The sequence below is a fragment of the Ptychodera flava genome, chromosome 17 (assembly GCF_041260155.1).
Source record: "Ptychodera flava strain L36383 chromosome 17, AS_Pfla_20210202, whole genome shotgun sequence".
NCBI lineage: Eukaryota > Metazoa > Hemichordata > Enteropneusta > Ptychoderidae > Ptychodera > Ptychodera flava.
Window position 1 is genome coordinate 31,437,689 of NC_091944.1, and position 24,343 is coordinate 31,462,031.

Genomic DNA, 24,343 nt, shown 5'->3' on the forward strand with positions numbered 1-24,343 from the left:
AGACGAATTTCGTATGTTTCTGAAAAAATACTGCAAAATCAACCCAAAAATCATAACTGAGCATGGATACGCGTACGCCACTGTGTGCCTTCAGACGTACACGTAATTAGATTATGACCTCTCTAAGTCTAATGAACAACAACACGGAACGTCGAAACCGGATGCAAATCGACAACAACACGGAATGCGTCGTTGGGATGGCGATTTTAATGAACATCAATACGGACCATGAGGACCGCGATGCAAATCGACCACCATTAAAATAAGACCTCGATAAAAATGCGCAACACGGAACGTCTAGACCACGATGCACATAAATTTCAACACCGAAGGTTGTGACCACGATTAAATGCGTATGTCTGCTGTAGCAAAAGTTTCAATTCTCGCGAGTGTTCGCTTTGCTTGCTGTACACTAGACAAAATGACGTCAAATTTATCGCGAGACTAGCATGACTACAGTTGACTAGGGCTCGATTGCGTCTGCCTGCATTTTCAGTTCTCGCGATAGTCATTTATGTGCATGCTGTACACTATACAAATTGACGTCAAATCTCTCGCGAGACTTGGCTCGATTGCAATTGCGTACGTCGGAGAGAACAATACGGAAGTAGGTATAGTTTTTTCTCTAATCGCCGAAAGAGAAGCGCAGATCAACAAAGACTAAAAAACCACACGTTTTTGTTTATTTTGCGGAATTTTTTCAACAAAAATCACTTTCGCCACTGTGGCGAATTAGGATCCATTTTTTCTTCGCCACTGCTGATTTCAATTCGCATTTGCGAACGTGGCGAATGGGCAAGCGCGAACACAGGATGACAATTTGTTACCGCCACTCGTAGTGCCCTCAATAGCTTCTACCAAAAAAACTATCGAAAACGGGACAACAATGTCACCTGACCTAATATGAGGTCACATGACCTGTAAAACGCTATCGATACCGAGCGAAGTGAGTGTAACTAACAGCATATCACTAAATGTCCGAAAACTGAGGTCGTCCGAAAACTGTCACACTGAGTGTAGTTAGACTGGTGGACGTGATGCTAGACGTGGCATTTTCTGTCACTGCAGATGCTGATGTCGACGCCAAATGAGGTTGGGTACAGCAGAGACCAGTGACTGTGTCAATAGAACCATACTCATTGTCATGACCATACTCATCTTCTTTTTTCTCCTCGTTACCACCACTAACATCACCATCTTCATCATCTTTGTCATCACCATCATCAATCAACTCTATTACAGATAAAATGAATAATTCCCCACCTGTTCAAGTCACTGATATACAATGGTAGGCAGGGAAATACAAAGATCACAATATCAAGCACAACAAAATCAGGATTATGAACTAAAAGGATTAGGCAAGAGTAAATAATGTTTTTGTTTCACACCCACAAGTGCAGAAGTATTTTCAGATTTAATGAAAGACAAAGTGTATTAGAAATGTCCAACCCTGTCTAACTTTTTCCAACCATAAACAGTCCGGGTCAGCTCCAAAATTGGAGACGCTATACCATAATATTTTCCCCCTCTCATTAGCCAATCAGCGGCCAGCGCGCCATCAGTAAAAAATTGTATTTCCTGGCAACCTCCACATGCGTCCTTCGTTACGTACGCCATACTGTGTCGAACTCCCGCGCCGTATTCTGTCATAATGTCGAACAGTTGTGTGGCCACTCTGTCAAAACACAATTTCAAAATCGCGTACCAGTTTTATTCTGGCTAAGACAACCAAACCCCATACATCGCTGTGATTCCTAGACTCTGGCTTGAAGTCCTGCGAAATATAAATCGTGTACCTACACAGATCGTTCAGAATACCCCATTTGTATCGGAGATGGCAGCGATACAAATTCTTCCGTATGGGGAACAGTTGTGTGGCCACTCTGTCAACACATTTTCAAAATCGCGTACCATTTTTAGTCTGTGTTTGACAACTACAAAACAGGTATCGTTTTAAAGCTCTGACATTGCTCTTCTTTCTTGCAAAATGTTATACCCGTACCTACACAAATTATCTTTATAACAGTATTTCTAATAGAGATGACGAACATCCACAAAATGATTCTCGGTACTTGAGCGAAATCGATAAACTGGGGGTAGAAATGAATCGTCAATATTTCGAATATTTGTTCACTAATCGAACTCCTTGTTGGACATGACCTTCTGCAGAACACGTGGATTATGTTGACTGTCGAAATTCGTTGAAATTCACAAGACAGGGGCTTATAAGCGGCCCAAAACTGCCGATCACACTTGGTGGGTAATTTGTGACCCAGCGTGACCTGTACTTTATTAATGATGTAATCTGGTCGATGATTGGCTGAATGCTGGAATACATTATCATAATGAGTCTCCATTTTGGAGCTGACCGGACTGATAAAACTTTTTGTTACAAATTTGAGGCTTTTTGTTTAAAATCAGAATATTCATGAAATATGAAAGCCGAAAAGGTAATCATGATTGTCTTTGTTTTTGGTTCTGTAATAACACTTTATACAAAGCCCATGCATTTAGCTTGCATTCACTGACTGTATATTGTCAACATCAAACTGATTAAAATATGATAGAGTGGTTGGGCTGTTCACTTCCTTGGTCATTGTTTATTTTTTGTTTTGTCTTCAGCTACCTCTTTATACCATTGTGCCATAGGTGATCACAAATAAATCTTGTGCTACGAAGAGCCCATCAGAGCTATGTTGCTAAATATGCAGCATTTCGATTGGTTTATCAATCCACTGTGCTAAGTAAGAAGTGTTCAGCTGATTGGTTTAGCAAACCACTGTGCTCCTGGGACAAGTGGGTTGTGCTCACAGTACAATAAATTACCCACAATACTCTTTGATTGTATCCTTGAAGGTTACTTTTTTAATAACCTTTTCAGTTCTGTATGCAAGCAATAATGTGCAGCATCAGAACGATTTTTAAATAATATCTAGTAAAAGTACATTTAGAAATTTCAGTGAAAGTTTCCAAGTAACCATTAAACAACCAATGAAGTCACGTTCTGTAGGTACTACAAATGCCATACTTTTTAGGCAGTAAGCTATGACGAACTGAAGGGGTCATTCATTTGTCATTTCCATTGGAAAAAAATCAATATCCTTTTGTTTCAAAAAACAGGTGCAACTAGTCTCCCTTCTTTCCATCACATTATTCTGTATAGCTGAAGACACAATCAGTGGAAAATTGTGCATAAATGCTATCTCCTCTCTCAATCTTGCATAATTTTCCAAATAATTTGAAATGAGAATTGAGAAGAATGGTGTCCTTAAAAGTACGTTTTCAGAATTTTTACAACTAGTCTATGAATTTGTCTACACATGGGAGACACATGGTAGACTTCCCTGGGGAGTCTCCGAGGATACAAATCATAATAAATTATGGGAAATCTACAATACTGTGTGTCTGTGGCAGGGTTCAGATGTAACGGCAATAAGCAACTTTAAGGTAACTTGCAGATCTTTACATCAAATTTTAATGAGATTGTTGTCATGCTGTCCTTAAATGTGCAGGCTGTGCTGACTCTAATTAAATACTAGGAGTATCAACATGCTTTAAAATCTAAGGGAATTCAGTATAATATGTTGAAGATAACAAAACAAAACAAAACAACACTGACTTCTACGGGACAGCAGCTGTATGTAACCTAATTTGACTAAGTTGTACATCAATCTGATTTCTTGTTCTGGTTCCTAAACCATGTCCACACAACAATTAGACTGAAAGTGACCCGGAACTTTTATTAACTTGGCACCTTTTGCATGTAAAAATGTGGAATTACATGTTTTGCATGGTAAGCTGGCTTTTGAGAAATTTAGCGCAAAAAAATTGATAAACCACATAACAGTAGTTTCAATATATCAATGCGCCATTCGATGATGAAAGTCGTTCCATTTGTAACGGATGGAAATAAAGCATTTGTTGATCATTTGCCAATAAACGTTAATATTTTGTGTGAAAACTGTGTAAGAGAGGCATGTAATAAAAATATTGTAGCCAACCAAAGGGACTATGTACCCTCGAGGCAGGTCCTTTTGCCCTCCTTACATCAGGCAAATGGTCACCTACCTTCGGGCACATAGTCTGATGTTTGGGATATGGTATCCCATGGTAACCAAGACCTCACCTTGAAATATGAGGGCAAAAAAGGAGGGGAAGGGGTGATGCAAGACCAGACAAGTGGTGCATGGTCTGATTTGAAACATCAGAACACATAAATTACTTTGAAATGAAAGCTGCTCTTTTTACATTGAAAGCTTTCTGTACTAACATTAAAAATGTACACATCTGACTGCTCATTACAACACCACAACAGTGTGATATATCAATAACATGGGAGACAGGAAATCCTGCTGCAAAATAATTATCAGAGAAATTTGGAATTGGGCAATCACACATAATTTGACTTAGTGCAGCAAACATACCAGTACCCAACACAGAGGCAGACTACCACTCCAGACAACACAACAGCGACACAGGGCAGATGTGCTAACAAACAAGTTGTAAAGGACATTGCTTGTAAATTTGGTACACTATAGAATTGACCTCTTTGCCTCAAGGCTCAACCATCACGTCAGCATGACAAACATGTATCATGGCAACCTGACCTGTATGCCATTGCTGTAGATGCATTTTAGTCTTGATTAATTGGTCTAAGTGGTACTTTTATGCATTTCCTCCTTTCAGTGTGCTCCATTAAGGACAGTTCAGAGTGAGTAGAATCCTGATAGTGCCATCACTCTGGGCAACCAAACCATGGTTTGCCACCTTGACAAAATGCCTGATTGCATAGCCAGTCCTCTTGCCGAAAGGAAACTCACTACTGACACTACCCCTGGACATATCTACACCCACTGTCAAAGAAACTAAAACTGCTAGCATGCCTCTTATCAGACAATATCCATTAGAAGCAAAGGGCTATGAGAACCAGTTACAGAGGTCATCCTCCAGTCTTGTAGACCAGGGACTAAAGGGCGGTATAACTGGAGCCTGGAATGATATGGAGAAACTTAAGGTTCCAAGACAAGAAATGTGACCTTTTTAATCTAACAATTCTCTAACGGTTAATGAAACTCAGAACCCCCGTAAAGTATACATTTTCTGAAAGCCTACATATATGGGAACATTTTGGTAACCACAGTGTCACCATTGTTTACATAACTATCACGTGACAAGATAATTTGTATAACCTTTCAAAAGTCGGTATTCCCTATGTTTTGTCTCAATACTTCAAATATCTGACTCAAACTTGCTGGAATGCAAGCTGTCATAATGCTCTTTCAAAGCGTGTCTCAGATTTTCTATATCTTGCTTAGTCTTTTTGGAGCACAATTTTAAAGAAATCAACTATGGTAAAATTCACTGCCCTGGAAGTTTTTCTGGCATAAAAACTGTTTAAGAAGGTTTAAAAAATTCTGAGACACGCTTTTGAAGACCTGTAGGATAGCTTGCACTCACATGAATTTCAGCCACAAAACATAGGGAAAACTGATTTTTGAAAGGTTATGCAAATTACTTGTCTTGGAACCTTAAGCAGTAAGAGGGAAATTAATATCCATACAACACCTGTAGCAACAGCTTTGGATTATTTGGCAATACTACAAGTCAGGGCTTGGTTCAGTGAAATCAATAGTGATGGTCAGCACTCTCATCATTCATTACATTGTCAAATAGTAGCTTAACATTTGGAAGTCACCCTTTAGTTACTCAATTCATGAAAGGGGTGTTCAACAAAACACACATAAATGAAATTAGAGTATGTGGGATGTCTTCATTGTACTTAAGGTGGTTGGAAAGGCTAGAGCGTCAGTTATAAATTTCAACAAAACTATTAAAATATAAAAGTAGTTAACATTCTCTGTGGAATAAAAAAACTAGACATTTGGGCACAAAGGCATTGCAGAGTTATAGCCTGTTAAAACTTCTGAAAAACTGACCAAATAAGAAAGTTGGGGAGTCCTTAGTGTATTAACTATGGTAGAGGTCCCCTAGCTTTTAATAAATGTTTGAAAAGGGAAAGTCATTGTTTGCTGTTTTCAGGAAAGTTTGACAAGGCGGTGCTGGCATTCAGAGTGAGTGACTGCTATTGTAAATGCATTTTTAGATTCTTTGAGTGTCAAAGAGGTGTCAAAAGTGAGATTAACCAAAAAAAACTGCTCTATGACTTCAAAAGAGGGGTGCAAATATGGCTTGTTTTCAACATTTTGACAGAATAACAGTTTTCCTACATACTTTTATACCAATTTAATCCAACTTTGAAATGAGATATGGATATGGAATTTTTACAGCCTATTAACAAGTTTACAGATAAGATTTCTACGTCACAATTTTCCTGTATTTGAAGTACTTTTTGAAAAATCACATTTTGAAATTTGAAAGAATTTTTAATAATTTTTTGATATATAAACCCATGTAAAATCATAAAAACAAATTTTATTTACAAATCCTGCCGTACAAATCTTACAATAAATAGTGTCAACATATTTATAACTAATTTGGTAATATTAATACTATCCAATTATTATTAAATTCAAATATGTAAAAAATATGAAAAATATGAAAAATTAAATTTTAATATTTACTGGTGTCATATTTCAAAATCATGGCTGCAAATATACAATTTTTATATTCTATGGAGAAAGTATTAACTAACGGAGGTATCTTCAAAATTTGAACTAAATATCTTGATTCTAACACTTGAAACTTGACATTAACTCTGAGAAAAGAATTTGTGCAAAAATAGCCTTAATTTCCAACCACCTTAAGACTACTACAATATTGGTCTCCAGTTAAGAAACTCTCCCTAAAAAAAACTGACATTAAAACTAGTAACTCTTATTGCACTACTGTCAGCTCAACAAGCTCAGACTACATACTTGATAGATATCAGGAACACTGTCAAACAAAGAAGGGGAATGTCATAAAAATAGGAAACCTGGTGAAACAGTCAGCTCCTTATAGACATATCAAACCATCAAGACTATCTGCTTACCCTCCAGACAGGAGACTTTGTGTACTTACTGTACCAGAGTACATAACTCGTACTAAATCTTTGAGAGATTAATGTTCTGTGTTCTTTCATATATATACACAAAAGTGGGTGAATTTGTCCAATCATTAGTTCATGGATACACTCTAAACATCTCGAGTGACACTTGCTGAGATAGCAGTGAATCAGAATTTGAAACTTACCTGGAAGTTGAAGTTTGACTAGAATTCTGCTAAGCTGCTGTCGTAGCTACGGTGTCACTCATATATATCAACCACCCAATTCTATGCTCCCCTGCATTGTGGGTAATATTTGATATCTCACAATCACCCACCCATAAATTTGATACACAATGTATTCACCAGCCGATGAGAACTCAATGCTGGGTAATATCGTGCAATCTCGAGTGACACCTTAGGTACGACAGCAGCCTAGCAGAATTCTAGTCAAACTTCAACTTCCAGATAAGTTTCCCTTAACTTTTGAATTTGGTGGCATATTTTCTGGAGTTATCAGCCATTTATTGAAAATGAAAGAAAACTCATAAAAATTGTACAAAATTATGCATTGCCAAATATGGCATCCAGCCTAAGGAGCAACTACAGTTACATATCTGTACTTACCATGCAACATACTGCATATACCTTCCATACCACGGAATAAGGAAATAGCATCTTTCTGTTCTGCTGCCTTGTCTTGTGTGGTCTAAACACACAATGGAAAGTAATTTATTCAGAAATAAATAGAGTATTTACCATGAAATGGATTGCACTTGCAAGACACATAAATTTGGCAATACTTAATATCATTTTGTTTAGATGTAGCTCTGATTAATCACAGTACCACAATAAAATTGTGAAGCATGGTAAAAGTCACAAATATACATCACATATTTTATTATTTCACATCCAGGGTAATGGCCACATATTGCTAATTTGATATACTTCAGCCTGTAGAGATGTAAGTGAGTTGTTACAAAAGCAAACTTACATTTTCACATTTTTCTTCAGGTTCATTATCTTCAATGTCAAACCTACATGTTCCCTCAGAGGCCGATACTCTTTCTTTGAAGAAACATTAATCTGTAGATTCAAATGGAACAAAAGTTAATACATTATGTCATATGTCAATCATTACTTAGTTATAAACTTTATGCAGGTAAAGTTTTACTAAAGATAAACATTACAAGCTGCTCAATCGGGAAGTGACGTAACAAACATAGCAGTGACCTTGATTTCAATTTTGTGTGAGCAAAAAATTTTGCTTAATTCATTATAATATATCGTAAGCAAATTCATAGCAGCAGTTTGCAGAATTTAATCGCACGGTTTGTGGCAAAACTCTGAGGTCTGCAGGGCCGAGGAGTTTTACTGAAAACATTTCATTGAACAAGTCATTGACAATGAGATAGTCCCCACTTGAAATAGGAGTATTAGTCTTGATGGGACAGGGAAATATGGTCATTAAGAAGCATCACTGGAGTGTATATGTTGAGATCTATGGGCACATAGATCTATCGTTGTTCCCAATTTGAAACACATGAGGAATGTCTAAGTTATGGTTCTAAATCAGGAAAAAAGATCAGACCTCTAGCTGTATAGGCCAGCCAAGAAATACATATGTGCATAATAAATGAGGTACAAGATGTGACATCTTAAGGTCTAATATCCTATCAAAATTGAAGGGTATAGAACTTATGGTTACTAAGTTATGCATATATATTTATAATCAAGGTCAAAGGTCATCGAGGTCACGCAACATTTTGAAAAAAAAATTGTATTGCCAATTAATCCCTATATGCCAAAAATCAGACCTCTAGCTCGATTCGCTTGCCCAGAATTAGATATGTGCATAATGAATGAGGTTACACGCGTGTGTTGTCATAAGGTCTCCCATCCTACTAAATATAAAGGACATAGCACTTGTTGTTACTTATTTATTGACATAAACGTATATTTAGGTAAAAGGTCATCAAGGTCGCATAAATAAAATTCTATCCTATAGTTATCCCTATATACCAAAACTCAGACATCCAGCTCTATTGGCTTGCTCAAAATTAGATATGCACATAATAAATGAGGTGCAGTATGTGTCATCATAGGTTCTCCCATCATACCGACTATGAAGGGTGTAGCACTTGTGACTACTGAGTTATGGACAAATATGTATATTTGAGGTCAAAGGTTATTGAGGTCACTTGACATTTTGTCAAAAAATTGTATTGCTACGTTATCCCTATATACCAAAAATCAGACCTCTAGCTCTATTGGCTTGCTCAAAATTAGATATGTGCATAATCAATGAGGTACAATATGTGGCGTCATAAGGTGTCCCATCATACCATATATGAAGGGTGTAGCGCTTGTGGTTACTGAGTTATGGACAAATATGTATATTTGAGGTCAAAGGTCATCAAGGTCACATGACATTTTGTCAAAATGCCTAAAAAATCCGTGTGAACGGATGGACTCACGGACGGACATGACCCAATCTATAAGCCCCCTGGACTTCATCCGTGGGGACTAAAAACTGTGTCACTGCATCCTTTTTGCAATATGAATACGATGAGAAACTAAATTTTTATTTTTCTTGGCCTTATACATGGGAGTCTATGAGAACTGCCTTATACATGGGAGTCTATGGAGAACTGCCTTATACATGGGAGTCTATGGAGGTGTAAACTAAAAAGTCCTCTAACACGGCCAAATTTGATTGCATTGTGAGACAAATCGACGTGCATCTGTATGGGGTAGGGTACTATCCTTGTGCAAAGTTTGAAAGAAATTGACCAGGGCATGTCTGAGATATCTGCGTGAACGGACGGACGCACAGATGCACGCACAGACGCATGGACGCACGCACGGACATGACCAAACCTATAAGTCCCCCCGGACGACTAAAATCACTGCTCTGTGTATGACATCACTTCTGCATGAGAGTTTGGCAGAAATACCCTTGTAGTCTAACAATCAGAGAGAAGCTTTCTTAATCTCAGGTACCTGGTTTGTACCCCAAGTTACATACACTTTCTCTTTCCAGTTGGAATGGGAGAACAGTTGAATAGAACACATCCAGCTGCAAGGTCAAAGTACAACCACAAAAAAGTGTATATTTTACTACTCAATCAGACAGTTTCAAACAATAATACTTGTTAATTTGACAGTTTGTAATCAAAGAAAGATGAGGTCACATGAAACAAGAGGACGGGTGAGAACAATGGGTACAAGATGGAGAATGATAAATGTAAATATTCCATTTATCATCCAGACTGGCAAGTAAAAGTATTGAACAGAGACATTTCATTTTATAACAAGTCACTGTCAATGACATAGTACCCACTCATTATTGGGATATCTGCCTTAATAGGGCAGGGAAATAAGATCTGCAGTGCATAAGTGGTAGCTGTGTACTGGGAATCCTGTGATTGTTTTCATGTCAAGGCATCAATTAATAAGTGTGACTGGATTGTATCATAAAATTAATACATATGCATATGTATGACATATGTCTATGTCCTTGGACCAATTTTGAAAGAAATCAGTTGAGACATGTCTGGGCTAATGGCTCAACAATGAATATTGTTTCTATCTGTTCAGTGCAGGAAAATTCTACGTTGATGTTATGACAATGATTTCTGCACAGTACAACCAGAAAAACAACAAGAAGTATTTAAACCAGAAAAACAAGAATGACAAAAGTTGGACATGCTGCTACAGAGAAATAGATGTTTTGATCAAAATAAGGCAAAAATTGTCCTAAAAACATGAATATTGAAATTTCACAACATCTTTTGCAAACAGCTTCTAAGCTTGTCAAAAGATGATCTGCAACATTTCGAGAAATGTATCAGCAATATAAATCACTAGACCATGCAATCTTATTTGCGCTAGTGATATGGATGTACATTGTATCCTCAGACAGCGTCAACTAAAAAAACATTATAAATCTGAAAAATAATTAGCACAGCTTTTCTCATTTGGAAATTTTTTTAAAGAAATTTACAATTGTGACCATCCCCTCCCAAGATCTAATGGTCCGTCCCTTAGCTTGAGCAGGTCTGTTAATATGTAACAGTTCATAAACAATGACAGGAACTGACTCAAGGTCAGTGGAGTAGCCTGTTTCAGTCACTGGCCTGCCACTACTCCTGCATATTTGCAGGATTTCCCTTTTTCTTACCTCATTTGCACATTTTTGACACTGATGTGTTCATTTGAACGACGTCACATCTCAACCCCAGTATCTACCTGTACACCAAATACTGAGATGGTAGCTTAGGTCATATGGGAGCTTTTGCGTGTGCATACATCCGCACATACGGTACATACCTACATACTGTACATACCGGTACAGACAGACATATACACACGCCACCGACTCACCATATAAGCTCTTTTTTGGTATTTATATACATACCAAATATGAGCTAAAAACAGAAAGACACATGCAACACATACACCAAATAAATTGATGAGAATGAAACTATTAAACAACACCTACACTACTCTTATATATTGAACATATCATTGAGAAATACCAATGTCTAATTGGTTCCTGATTGCAACAAACTTAAGTGGAAGTATATGCCATGTTCACAGTAAGCACTTTTTGTTTCTGATAAAAATTTAAAAGCATTTGATGTATTTGTTTTAGATAAGATATTAGTTAGTTGGTGTTAAATTTAGTTGGTTTTAAATTTTAGATGGTGTTAAATTAATAAACGTGAGGACACACACTTGCCATCTATCTATCAGAATGGTAACAAAATGGGTACTCTTAGATTGAAGAGCCAGGGTTCCTCCCACCATAATATTTTTCACAATAATGTTTATTCTACCCGAGATCTTAGTGTCATATGGGGAGGCTCTAATAGAATATATAGTTGTGTAAACATTTCACTTGAAAGTTTACATTGTTGTAGAGATAATGACAATGACTGAAAACTTCATTTGAACAATCTCACATCTATAGTGCACATCCCATCTACACATCACTGAGGTAACTGCTCAAGTTTTCAGGCCTTTACCACTGACAGACAGACAGACAGAAAAAAGTGGGACCAGATTCACTACACGAAGACCTTTTCCACCAATACGAATATCCTCCCGGCCATAAACACATAGCTTGGGAGCATAAAAATCTCATTTCTGTCACCTGAAATGAGATTTTTATGCTCACAAGCTATGTGTTATTCTGTCATCCCTAGTGACATATTTACCAAAATATGAAAGCTGTCTGGCTACAACTTTTACAAAACAAAACATTTTGCCCCAAAATTACCTTGAGAAATACAAATTTGCCTATTTCAGCACAATTTCAGCATTCCCGCTGAGGTCCTCCCTGTGCAAATGTCAAATATCACAGCTGTTTGAAGAACGGTTTTGACGACTTTTTGATAAGATTTTTGTAACGAAAAATGACAAAAATTGTCTAAGAAATACAGTTTCACCTATTGTATCACAGTCTCAACAAATCTGAGTATACCAAGCTATGTGACTGGCAGGTATGAAGATTTTTTTACCAATTATGGAATTTCCCTTCTTGATCTAATTTAATACATAAAAAGAAAAAAATCCAGCAATTTACCCGTCATGCATCTACATTTAAAATATCAAGTCCATAGGTATTTTGTCCTCAAAATATTAAATTGAGCAGACATCATCACACACTGACATACATACATAATGCATAAATACACACACACATACATTCATACGTACATACAAACATACATACATACATACATACATACATACATACATACATACATACGTACATGTACATACATACATGTACATACACACATACATACACACATACATACATACATACATACATACATACATACATACATACATACATACATGTACATACACACATACAGATGGATGCTTACCTATACCAGAAGCTATATACTGGTCAATTATAACTAAAAAATTCAAAAATGTCGTCACTCTAATGATGGGACCAATATTGTCTCAGTCAGTGTATAGTGTAGGGAGGCAGTCAATACAAGAAAATTATCATATCTTGAGAGATATGTTGTCATCACGTATATTCTGCAAGTTCTCTGTTTCATGTGGTGAAACTGTTTGTAAGGCTCATATTTGACTTCTGAAACTTCATTATACCCATACAGAGATAACCCTTTTCCTGCCAAGTCCATATTTCACAATCAGGTAAAGATGGTTAAAATTAATGAAACACAACATATTCCATATGGTGTATTTTAACATAATATTAAACATTTGAAGCCTGTTGAAAACATAAATACTGTAAACTTGATTTTTGTGGACTGAAGATGCTATAAGCCAAGTGGGTGAAAATATGTCATGTTTTGGCTCAATACTGCTTTTTGGCTGATGCGGAAGTGATACTGTCTGGCAGGAAAAGGTTACACAGCCACTCTTGGATCACTGTATGCAACCTAAGTGCCAAAAAGGAGCAATTTTCCAAACTTCTCCCAACCAGCTTTAATTGATATGATAGCAAAGACACCTCTTCCTACAGTGAAATGAAAATAGCAAACAGTATTTCTAGAGTGCTCTACTGTAACAAAGTTACTATCATGGTGTTGCTTTGTACTACATATGACCTAGTTTACATTAAGAACTATTGCACAATATATAGTTCATACTGGTCTGCATAACTATTGAAATCTTTACAGATCAAAAATATGCCTGATGTTTAAATCAATTCATAAATTAAGAATAGAATAAATCTCACAAGTTATGGTAGAGAAATGAGACTTTTTTGAGTATTTTTTTCTTTGTATCAAAGTACAGTTTTAATTTCAAATCCATGAAGCATGGTGAAATGCTCAATGTTCAGCTTATCAACACAGCCTACATAGTCAGCATTGCTGTTGTTGAAAATTGAATTCAAGGCTTGACAAGAATTTATTTGTAAACAATAGCAATGATCATTACACATCCATAGGCTGTGTTGTCAAGTAGAATACTTGACACTTCATCATTCCCCAGGGATTTGAATACTGAAATGATTGGCTAAATGTAGAAAGGAATCTTGGATGGTGATTTTTTGTCAGATTTTTGTTTTTTCTGACAATTGGGTTCCTCATAAAGACTGCTAACTTAAGAAACTTTATAAGAATTTAACATCTTTAAAATGAATATTGGTACTTCTTCTACATCTGCCATTAAGAACAAAGAAATTTGCTGTCGCTGAAAACATGTTAGGGCCAGCATCATTGCTAACACTTTTCTGGCAGATTCGAGGTATCCCAGCAAGCATGTTTCTGTAGCCTCTGCACATTCACTGTGGTCAGTTTCAAGGGACCCGCCAACCTCTATTTCTTTCTACTGCACTACGCACTGTAAATACCTGCAGAATCACACTCTAATTTTCATTTTCAACTAAAATCGTTTAACGAAATAAGAGGGAATATACCTAGTGATAATTTTCTTTAAAAATCCTTTGATTAAGATTCAATGAATACACATGGTTTGAATTTCGGTCGATCTGCCCATCATCTGGCAGAGGTACCAAATAATAGTATGCTACAGCCAAACTATGCCTTGCTGCCTTAAACCTTCTTTGTAATATCAACCCATTTGCAATACTGAGTACACAAAAGTACAAATTTTATGCCTTCACTTTGTAGCATGAACCAGTTTACACAAAGACACTAACACAATGTCAACCAGTTAATGTCTTCACTTTGCTATGTAAACCAGTTTTCTAAAGGACACCAACTGTGTTATCATTGAAACCTTCACTTTGCTATGAAAACCAGTTTACTTACAACAAACTGAGCGCATGTTTTAATGCCTTCACTTTGTAGCATAAACCAGTTCACATGACACATTACAGGAGACAGGTCAGTTCCTGGAGTGGAGTGGGATGGGGTTGGGTTCTTCACGAAACTATTTATTTTATTCTATTTATTTCATATTTTTATTTATTTTATAAGTGATATTTCAAACCCAGATTTTGACTCCAAACTGACTGCTAATATGCTTTCTTTATTATCTACTGGTCCCCATTTCTTTCAATTGCTCTACAAACTGGCTACTCACCTTTAACCTTTTGAGCGCCAAAGTCAATTTTTTATCACCCTTATAAAATATACCTACCAGGTCAATTTTTGTTACATTTTTGCAAAAATTTTGATTAAAAAATTGTTGCCAATGTAATGTTGAGTTCATTTGCTCCAAAATTATCATGAAAATTACAGAAAAGTTCATCAAAACTTGTAAACTGTTGCACTAAAATTTTGGTGGAAAAAATACAGCACTCACAGGGTTAATATTGATCAAGTCAACACCACTGTCAGTTGAAATAGATAAAACAATTAACAAATAAAATAAAAGAAAATAAACAGATGCATTAAGAACCTCACCATCCCCAAGGACTGACCCTGTTTACATCTACCATCACAAATCATCCTCTTCCTGCATGGGGTGCTTGCAGGTAGAGTTCCATTCTGTACACCCTATGTTATATTGTCTATTCATAAATCTGTAATGATGTATTTGATTTGTAGCTCATAATGTCATACTTATCAGCAGAGTGATATATCATGATTTACATATTCAAATACCACACATGTACAAGTGAATCTCACTCATCCAATAAGACCCTGCTTATGTGTAAGGTACAACCCCCTCTCCCTCCCCTGAACTATTTGATTGATTTCTGGAATGATTTAATTATTGTTGTATAAATTATATCGGGCAAGTGTACTGTAGGAATGGAATATTACATTTGAAACAACATTTACTGTTTGACCCTTTTCCTTATCACCTTTGTTAAAATTTTAAATACAATATTAAGACAAGTTCAGTGATGTTATCCACTATTCTATCTGACAGGGCAGTCAAAATTGTGTAGGTGCTGTTTGAAATGGAACAATTCTTGCTTGAATAATTTACATAATTTGCTTTAAGTCAGTGTCAATGTTTTATTTTGGGGTATATCTGTTTATAAGACCCCCTATCATTTTTACGTACTATAATAGAATCACCTTCATCAATGAATGATGTACAATAATGTACTTACTTATCAATTATACTCTGAAATTTATTACATTACCTTTTTCACGGTTGATTTCACCATGTGAATTACAAGATAGTCAGTACACCACAGACCCTGTGGATAACCTGTCTTAAGGGGAATTAATACACCAGTACAAACCTTTAGTTTCTGTTTGCTTCACACAAAACCATCCAGATCGATCCATTTTTTTCCTAATAAAAGATCTTGCAACTTGTTCAGCAGTCTCTTTTTTATTGCCTGCTCGACTTCTCAGGTTGGATCTGCAAGCTCCCATTGTCTGGAAAAGTGATAAAAAATAATGATATCATGTAATACTATTCATGCGCATTGTGTTTTTACTCAATATGTGACTGTATTTCATCAAAATCTCAAATTTAGCAAGGACAAGTCACCAAAGATGACGCAGTCGCCACTTGTTAATTTGTGCTTTGAAATACATGGAGATCAGAGACAAGTGTCAAACAAATGAGTGGTAGTGCAGTGCTATTTGATATTAGCAATAATGTGCTGCTATATTATTGATTTCATCAGGCATTTCACAAATACTGACAAATTATTGCTTTATTTTTCTTTTTGCCAAAGTAATGGCTCTCAAGACGAAAAAAAAACACTGCTAAGCTGTCATATTGATCTTTTGGATCCTACTGCAGAACAAATTTATGTGAATGACAGCTTGCAGCAAAATCAGTCTACCAGAGAATGAAAACGTCATTGTGCCATGTTTAATTTGAAACTAGTTGAGGCATGTTGACTAACTCTTAGTCAGTGGGCTTAATTATGCAGTATTTCTCTCAATTCAAGATATCATGGGAAAGGAACATGTTTATGTTTTTATGAGTGTGACTGCATAAGTTGTTCAGCAGTCTGGCATACAGAATCACTCATGGATAAGCCATGGGTGATTGCGTATGCCAGACAAACCTGTAAAGCTTGCCGACTTTGATGAATTATATTCATGCTGACTAACACCATGCAAATCAAGATTTTTACAGCCAAACATTGAAACTTTGTTGATTGTATAATAAATGTGTTGAACAGTCACCACTTGAATTTTCCAAAATCTCTATTTCCACTTTGTCTAAATAGTGTAATTTGCTTTCCATGTGTGCCTACATCTGCTTTGCAAATGTAGTTGCACATTGACAAGCCACAAACGCCACAGTGACATCAGCTAAAAACTGAATCCAATGATGAACTGTCATAGATGTTACAATGCCCATGAGATCCATTTATGCGGCAAGGTTATAAACGTACTCAACATCCGTAAGTCAGCGAGGGTTTGAATTAGTCAAGATGACCTATATCAATAATACAACACTGACAACCTGATAATGCCCTCACAGTGCAATGACGTAACAATTTCAATAATTTGATAACTAGAAAACACTTGTGTTTGTGCATGCTTACCTAGAAACAATTCTGACAAGTTTTCTCTATATATGAAAGTTGGCGCTTCAATTTTCTCCACTTAAGAAAATTGGTATGAAGTGGGTCTCTGTCAATGATGTAATTAAAGTCCTTTGTGCAAATTTCCCTGTTTACAAGTTCAGGAGAATCACTCTGAGATTGTTCTTCTGATGAATCAAACTGGGTGGTTTTGATGAAAAATCAAACTGGGGTGGTTCTGATGTTGAATTAAACTGGGGTGGGTGGTTCTGATGTTGAATCAAACTGGGGTGGTTCTGATGGTGTGATAAACTGGGGTAGTTCCAATGTTGAAGTAGACTGCAAATTTCCTGGTGACTTTCCAAGTCTTCTCTTTCTTTTTCTCCTAAGCTTACTGCGTCTCTTCACTGCTTCTTTGTTTCTCTTTCTCATACCTAAAAATTATTGTCATTAGATTCGTGGGGAATATGCAAATTTAATTTCATTATTCACATTAACATTTAGTCCTGTATCCCTTTTCCTGCCAGACAGTATCAATTCCCCATCAGCAAAGTCAGTGAAAAAGTGGCATTGCTCAGCCAAAACATGAAGTATTTCATCAACATGGCTTGGTATTTCAGGGATGTAGAAATTTTTTGTCACAGCAGGAAAATTATGGTTGATAGCTGGAAATGTCCGTAATGCGACTGTGAAGAGGTCGGTGTGGGAGGGGGTGACCCCCTCCCATGGTGCGGATTTTTTTTTATTCTGAAGTCTCCAGAATGGCTCTCCTGGACCCATTTTAAGAATTTTTGGTCAAATCTTGCACACTTTTACATCATGTATGATGTAACTAGGTATGGACAGTCAGGTGATCTCTCTTCAGGTATTTTTATTTGTGAACATTTAACATTTATGATTTGTATATTCTCGTTTTTTTCGATGTACACTGGCCACCATAAACTGGTAACTTCGTCAAAGCCCAATTTTCTGTTCAATAGACACGGGTGAAAAACTTTAAATTTACTTTGTCCCCATATTTGTCGTACATCGGAATTGAAGAACAGCAGCTTTTGCTGCACAAATAGAAATTATGGAGTCTGATTTTTCGCTCACTGTTGCCATCGAATACATTGCTAAACACAACTAGGATTTCTTTCTCACCGTCGCTCTGAGTTAACATGTACTGTACATTGTTGTTTGATTCACGACCCAATGAATTGACATCTCTAGTAGCAAAACTTTCACTTGTTTCACCAGTTTCACTTGAAAATGGTTCGCATTCAGTTGTTTCGATAATACTGGAACACGGCACAGCCATGTGGGAATTCGACTCGGTTGTTTTGGTTGCTATTTCCGGAGTAGGACTTGCACTGACAAACTGCTAAAGTGCTGGCAGGTTCATCGGCAGATTTTTCACCGAGAGTTTGTTTGACCTGTTTATCAGAGAATTACTTGATACTTGCTATTTATCGCCCGAAAATTTACGTTCTGGGTGCAATCTCCGCAAAGTTGACATAGGTTTGTCATGCACATACTACTGGGTGACTGTACCTAGTCACAGCCAGGCATGTGACCTCAAAAAGCTGTCATCACACCATGTAAAGACCAGTATTTAGAATTTAATGTATAAGAGCCAGGCATGTGACCTAAAAAGCTGTCATCGTGCCACGTAAAAAACCAGTATTTAGAATTTAATGTATTAGAGCCAGGCATGTGACCTGAAAAGCAGTCATCACGCCATGTAAAACCAGTATTTACAATTTCATGTATAGAGCCAGGCATGTGACCTAAAAAGCCATCATCACGCCATAAAAACCAGTATTTAGAATTCATGTATTAGGGCCAGGCATGTGACCTAAAAAGTGTCATCACGCCATGTAAAAACCAGTATTTAGAATTTCATGTATTAGAGCCAGGCATGTGACCTAAAAAGCCATTATCACGCCATGTAAAACCAGTATTTACAATTTCATGTATTACAGCCAGGCATGTGACCTAAAAAGCTGTCATCACGCCATGTAAAAACCAGTATTTAGAATTTCATGTATTAGAGCCAGGCATGTGACCTAAAAAGCCATCATCACGCCATGTAAAACCAGTATTTAGAATTTCATGTATTACAGCCAGGCATGTGTCCTAAAACGCTGTCATCAAGCCATGTAAAAACCAGTATTTAGAATTTCATGTATTAGAGCCAGGCATGTGACCTAAAAAGCTGTCATCACGCCATGTAAAAACCAGTATTTAGAATTTCATGTATTAGAGCCAGGCATGTGACCTAAAAAGCTGTCATCACGCCATGTAAAAACCAGTATTTAGAATTTCATGTATTACAGCCAGGCATGTGACCTAAAAAGCCATCATCACGCCATGTAAAAACCAGTATTTAGAATTTCATGTATTAGAGCCAGGCATGTGACCTAAAAAGCTGTCATCACGCCTTGTAAAAACCAGTATTTAGAATTTCATGTATTACAGCCAGGCATGTGACCTAAAAAGCCATCATCACGCCATGTAAAAACCAGTATTTAGAATTTCATGTATTAGAGCCAGGCATGTGACCTAAAAAGCTGTCATCACGCCTTGTAAAAACCAGTATTTAGAATTTCATGTATTAGAGCCAGGCATGTGACCTAAAAAGCCATCATCACGCCATGTAAAAACCAGTATTTAGAATTTCATGTATTACAGCCAGGCATGTGACCTAAAAAGCCATCATCACGCCATGTAAAAACCAGTATTTAGAATTTCATGTATTAGAGCCAGGCATGTGACCTAAAAAGCTGTCATCACGCCATGTAAAAACCAGTATTTAGAATTTCATGTATTAGAGCCAGGCATGTGACCTAAAAAGCTGTCATCACGCCATGTAAAAACCAGTATTTAGAATTTCATGTATTACAGCCAGGCATGTGACCTAAAAAGCCATCATCACGCCATGTAAAAACCAGTATTTAGAATTTCATGTATTAGAGCCAGGCATGTGACCTAAAAAGCTGTCATCACCCATGTAAAAACCAGTATTTAGTATTTCATGTATTACAGCCAGGCATGTGACCTAAAAGCCGTCATCACGCCATGTAAAAACCAGTATTTAGAATTTCATGTATTACAGCCAGGCATGTGACCTAAAAAGCCCTCATCACGTCATGTAAAAACCAGTATTTACATTCATGTATTACAGACAGGCATGTGACCTAAAAAGCCCTCATCACGCCTTGTAAAAACCAGTTTTTGCATAAAATACGCAGGATTTTGTGTTAACGGAAACAACTGACAATCTGAAACGTCATTATAATTGTAGTCAAAATTCTGTTTTCAGTCACTTCATGGGCATTGCACTTAGGAACAAGTACAGCTGTATCAAAAACATACAAACACATTGAAAATTTGTATCATTTGCCGACACCTGTCATCGTTCATGGCAGGTCCCATACAGTCGAGTTTTTTCATGTCGTCTACGCTGCTGAAGATTACATGTACAAGATCATGATAGAAATGCTTTACCACAAGTTTCTTGTTGATGAGCTTAAGTATCTGGGTGGTGAATTGCATTGTTTACCGTAAATGAGCCACAAAAATCCAACCGCACTCAAAATACTTGCAACACGCAAGGTTGAAGGTTTAAGGTGGCACCAGTCTAACTCTATGCTCTAACTCTATACTCTCAGTTGTTCATACTCGATCGAGTTTGAAATCGAACGCTGGCGTGGCGCGAGTATTTTGATCCGATTTTGGCGGCCTCATAACTTTCACGCAGGGATGAGGTTATGTATCAAAACATGAAAACACATCCATTTTACACATTCCAGCCTATGTTTTATATATCTACCGTCATTTAAAGCTAAAAAAAATCTTCTTCAAATTGTGAAAACCTGTGTTGACATCGTAATATTTAAATTGTTCACTTTAAAAGTGCTCCACAAACCCTCCTTTGAAGTAGAATGGCCCAATAGCGGAATAATATCAAAAAATGATACGGTTGTCATCACTCCTTATAGCAACCAACTTTTTGAAGTACAGCCAGGAGGAAGCAAGGTCAATTTCAGTTGATTTCGTCGCTAATTTTAGAGTGTCCGTAGGAAAACAGTCATAACCAAAGCATGTGTATGTATGATAAAGTGCCCAACTTGTCACAATATGGACACATCACTCAAATACGATGCAGTATCGTCCAAACTTTGTGTAATAACCCCCAAATATTATTATTGTTGAAAATTGCATTCAGGTCCGGACTAGAATTCATTTGTCAACAAATACAATGATCATAAATAACACATGTATAGTCAGCGTGTTCATTTTTAGCCGGATACCGGCCAAATTGACCGGCTACTTCCTTATTTTGGCTGGCTACTTTTCAGCACTGTTTCGCTCTCTAGCCCCGAAATTCTACTTTTGATAACAATATTTAGAATCTTTTGGTGGTCTTGCAAGCCGGGAATAATATCTTAGAAGTGCCGATGTGGCTATATGTAGTCTAGCAAAAAATTTACGCGACAAACTTGTTGCTATCACTATATAGTACCGCGATCAGCGAACGTGTTGTGATATCATGTACTATAGTATCGCGATCAGCGAACTGGGAATCACTCTCGAGGTCAACCCTACTTTCCTGATCACAGCCCGAATTATTCCGACGTTCACATCGGGTATAGCCGAACATTGGACTAACATACAAGTACATAATACCAACCAATAGCCAACCATTTCCAAATGAGCCGACGTTGTTTCGCTCAAACCCGGAAGAGAAAGTCGACACTTGAGAGCTTTGGTTTTCTGCGTAAGAATAGGGCCTTGTCTGATGGGTTTGGTAGGTTTTTGATCAAATCTATAGCGATCAAAAGTTACTGAGTCTCATTTTTCATACTTTTGGAATGCCATGTCAATCCATCCATGGTCGATCACGATGTCAATATTCAACCATGAAGGTAGAAGGTAGAAGGTCGATCACAGTGTCAAATTTCAGGTTGACCGATATCGCATTGTGTGTACTGTGTTACAAACGACTGCCGGTGCTTTGTACACATACGGTGTACCAGTAGTACAGGTTGGCATTCAGTGTCGTTAGTTTGGGATTTTATCAAACATGAACACTGAAATTTAGCTCTCTTTTTCAATAATATTCAACATCACCAAAAAATCAATAATCAGCTGATGGATTCGTTTTATTGTGAAATTTAATAGTACAGTGAATTGAAATCACTGAAAATTGTGTTCCTATAATTCATTGATTTGAATAAACTGTTTAACTTTACTGTATCTTCAGGCAAGTTTATTTAAATCAGTAAAAAACTTTGTACAGCCAGACTGGTCAGGATTCTAGCGGATCGTTTTCTGGGTTGTGAAAACCCCTATCTAAGATGTATTTCAAAATGTTTGTTCAAGTCATGAGCTAAACATAATTCTACACAACAGTCTGGTAAAATTTTGCTATTATCCTTGTCAACTGAATGCAGTTGACAGGCTCAAGTGATATCAAATTAATTTTTCTGACGTCTTTTTTTTAATACTTTATCCCACGAAAACATGTTGTAATTGATTGTGATAATGATTATTCTGTAAGCTGAAATGGTTTTTCACACTGTACAAGAATGCATGAAATTACTCCATAATGTCTTAAAAGTTTACAAATTTCTTGCACAACCCCACCCTGAAACCCTTCACATGTGTGTATGTTGAAATAGCCTTTTATACACTGTATAAGAATGCATAAAATTACTCAGAAATGTCTTCAAATTAAAAAAAAATCCTTAACACTCTTATGCTGAAATGGTCTTTCATACGGTACAAGAATGCATGCAATTACTCCAAAATGTCTTCAAATTTTAAAAATTTCTTGCACACAGGGGAACCCCCTCCCTCAAACCCTCTCCTGTGTGTATGTTGGAATAGCCTCTCATACACTGTATGAAAATGCATAAAATTGCTCAGAAATGTCTTCAAATAAAAAAATACTTAACACCCCCCCCCCCAGGGAACCTGGTTGCACACGGAAGCTAACCGCCTACTTTTCTAAATTTTCCGCCTACTTCAAAAAATTTTGAGAACCCTGATAGTGTGTGTTGACAAGCAAATTACTTGAAACTTCAGCATGACACTTCAGCACTATGACATGCTATGACATGCAATTATAAATTTCGACTTTTTCATGATATCTCTTATTTGCCTATTCAACATGTTTCCGTGTATCAAGATCATATCAGCTGAATCATGCATTAGTGAACGGTTGACATGCCAGCAGCAGAGTTGGCAAGTTGGCGCGAAAAATGCACGCCTCTATTATCATATTCGTATGAAATCCATCACTAGCGAAGGCTCAAGTCACTTGGACTTGCATGTAGCAGAAGTGTAAAATTATTTAACAGTATCTTCGGACGATGTTGTCACAATAATGCACGGCTACTTACCCACTAAGTGCTAAATAGCGTAGTACGGCTCGCCCCAGGACTCTGGTACCTTCATCAACCAGCTGAGCGATCGCGACCGTGCCATGCACCCTTTCTTGACTCAGCATTCACGTCGTCAGCGAGGTGGCGGCGGCGGGAGTATCAATTTTTTGCGTCATCAAAGGTCATCGATCACGCAGACATGTGGTGACCCCAAAAACTGACAAACCGCCGCGTCAACGACCATACCTTGTACCAGAAGACTACATCATGTTTGTAGTCTCGATCTCAGCTGAAACTTGCATTGTGCGCAGTACGCGGCGCAACTGTTTGCACGGCTCGCTGGAACTTGGAAGTGTCATTTGCATAAATACATATTCAACTTCTTGCGCGCCTCAATCAACAGCAGCCTGAGCCGTATATATCCCCATGACACAACACAATTCACATGATTAAATCTTACGTCTGAAATACGAGATATGCATTATCAAAACTAATTTCGTTGTCACCATGACACATATGTGAGTGAATAATAATAATAATAATAATAATAATAATAATAACAACAAAAACTCACAATGTA

The 24,343-nt window shown here is 37.1% G+C and overlaps 1 long non-coding RNA gene across 1 annotated transcript; it reads right to left on the minus strand.

Moving 5' to 3' along the window:
* Window positions 1–720: 720 nt before the first annotated feature.
* LOC139116060 (uncharacterized) lies at window positions 721–24,023 on the minus strand. The gene is made up of 5 exons (XR_011548233.1): window positions 23,782–24,023; window positions 16,145–16,283; window positions 7,979–8,070; window positions 7,612–7,693; window positions 721–1,233 (listed from the first exon to the last, which is right to left on the minus strand). It is a non-coding gene; the product is annotated as an uncharacterized lncRNA (long non-coding RNA).
* Window positions 24,024–24,343: the final 320 nt, after the last annotated feature.